This window comes from Octodon degus, unplaced genomic scaffold, assembly GCF_000260255.1.
Source record: "Octodon degus isolate 3935 unplaced genomic scaffold, OctDeg1.0 scaffold00948, whole genome shotgun sequence".
Taxonomy (NCBI): domain Eukaryota; kingdom Metazoa; phylum Chordata; class Mammalia; order Rodentia; family Octodontidae; genus Octodon; species Octodon degus.
In genome coordinates, this window is record NW_004525524.1 from 1 (window position 1) to 2851 (window position 2851).

General features: G+C 34.7%; 1 pseudogene; it reads left to right on the forward strand.

Annotated features, from left to right (window-relative positions):
• Window positions 1-589: 589 nt before the first annotated feature.
• On the forward strand, window positions 590-2057 carry LOC101573872 (annotated as a pseudogene).
• Window positions 2058-2851: the final 794 nt, after the last annotated feature.

Here is a 2851-nt window from a genome sequence, read left to right on the forward strand (position 1 = left end):
GAAGACCCAATACTATTATGGGCTACTGGACTCTTTCAGAATATTTTGCTGAGTTTACACACTTGTCATATTCAAATAACGGAACTTAACAAAAAAGGGGATACAGATGAATATCCATTTTGTATCTGTGTATTCAAAGTGGTTAGGATAGATATACAGTTACATTCTCTTAATGAATAGAATGATTTTTTTTTAATTTTGTTTTTGTAAATTGGATGTCAAGTCCGTATCTTGTACAGCAATTAACCACTAAGAAGAATGTATGCAGTGTGTTAATTACTGAAACTGTCCTACCGATTTGATTTGAAACAGTCTCATTGCTATTTGTTTATCAATAAAATTATAGGAAAAAAACACACACAAAAAATAAAGTAGCCATATAATTATAAAAAATAAATAAATTAAGATGTTGCAAAAAAGAAAGAACGATTTAACACAGACAGAAAATATTTAGCTGAAAAGTGTTTAGTGTATTATAAATAGAAAGTTAAATAATATTGCTAATTTCAAGAACACGTTTTGAGGGAACCTTTGGCTGTGTAGTTCCTGCCAATTCTTGCGGTATTTCTGACTGGGCGATCCCTGTGCTATGAAGATGCTTGACCCCGCTGAGCTACCTGAGCTTTATTACTTGAGGCTTGTCTCATACTCCCAGTACTATTACTGGCTTACCTACAGCAGAGTGGTAAAGAATTACTTTCAAAACATGGAATTATCATTCACTTGAAAGATGATATTTACATTCATTACCAATCCTTCAACAACCAGAGTGATCTGTAAGAGGAAATGAAAAAATTGGATCCATTCAAGACTGATATAGGTGCAGTATATTCCCACAGACCCAATCAAAACAGTACAGTGAAGTTGGGAGCCTTCCAGGATCAGGAGAAAGAACTGGTGCTTGACATTGACATGACAGACTATGATGATGTGAGAAGATGCTGTAGCTCTGCTGACATATACTCCAAGTGCTGGACCCTTATGACAATGGCCACACACATCATTGACCAAGTGGTGAAGGAGAACTGTGGGTTTAAGCATTGTCCCTGGGTATAATCTGGAAGGAGAAGCATTTAATTCTGTGTCTGTGATGAATCAGTTAGAAAATTTTCCTCTGAAGTACATTCTGGGATAGTTGAATATTTGAGTCTTATAAAGGCTGCTCATGACATTAAAAAGAAAGTTCAAGTAAGTGAAAAAATTCCCACTTTTGTCAGAAGATCTATAAACATAATTTTAAAAATTTGAAGAATATGCATTGGTTAATCAAGGTATTCTCTTTTTTTATTTATTTTTTTTTAATTTTAGGTATTCAGGGTCTCACTACTAGATTGGACTTGTAGTGATTCTCCTGTTTACAATCTCACAAGGGCTGTACAGGAATGTGCCACCACACCCAGTCTCAATTGCTGTCTCAGTGTGCCCAGGTGTGAGGCCTGTATGGCAGTCCTGGGGATCAATTACCCGGTCTTTACCCTTGCTTGCAGGTGCTTTAATCTGGTGAGCTATTTGGCCAGCCCTTGATCAAGATATTCTTGAAAATAAAGAAAGCTGGAATAAGATTTTAGTTCTCGTTCCTGGGATAATTCATGAAGAATTTCAGACAAACTTCCAGAATTCTCACAATTCAATTCAACACTTGGAACATCTAAAAAAATGTATCAAAAATGACAAATGTGGACATTGGAGGGAGTGAGATATTATGCTGCAATACTGTTTTCCATGGCTGGATATCAATGTTAGCAAAGGAATCAATCATTTCCTGAAGAGTCAGTGTTCACCCGAAAACATGTGGGATTTCTGTGCCTGTTGATTTACAGAAAGTAGATCAGTTTTATCCTTTTACTGTTCCAACAATAAGCTCCATTTGCCTTGAATTAAACGTCATTTCTACTGATAAAAATGAAAAAGAAGAGAATGAAACTGAATCTGATATCAGCCACAGAACCAGAGATTATAAGACCAGTCTAGTACATTATGTGAAAGTTTTCGAACAGTTTCTTGCAAACCTGGATAAATCATGAAAAGGAGAACTTCTTAAGAAGAGTGATTTATAAAATTTTACTAAAGAGAATAACTTCACTGAAACCGTTGTGCATATCTTCAACATTCAACCAAGGATCCAGTGCTTCAAGATCCATTTAATAGACATGACAGCAGCACATGTGTGTCTTAGTGCTTAAAGCAGATTTTTCTTTTTTAAAATAAAACTTTACTGAACTAGAAAAAATAGTCATCTGCCTGAAAATCTTAGTCTAACTACCATTATCTTTTGCCTGAAGTCTTACAATTTCTTAAATCCCCCCTGTCCATGTCTTTCCCTTCTACAACTGAAACCAGTATCTAAATAGAGAAAAGATTTTTCTTCTTTTTGTATTAAGTAATTCTAATTTAAGTTGCCTGGCCTGCATTCTTGTTTTATCATCTAATACCTATTTTAGATACATTTTATTCCTTTGGCTTACCCAGTTACAGTATTTTTCTACACATAATCTGCCTCTTCCTTCAGTTTGTCAATCTTAATGAAATATGGATAGTTGTAATAATAGAGGAACTGGAGTTTCTCTTGAGAGGATACTTTATGTTATTTCTCAACTCTCTCCCATATTGAACAAAGATTCTAAATAATGAATATGTATTATTCTTCAAAATGAAAGGCCAAACATTAAATCAAACCAAACCTAAACAAAACAAAACAAACCAGAAATATTGTTACCTCAGGCAAAGGTTTGGCAGGTTGGCAGTGAAGTCCACCAACAAAATACAAATTTGGCAAGATTGGGCAAGGATATTCCAAATTCTAACAAGATTATAAGAGCCACATTTCTATTTTTGCCATAGTCTGCAATTT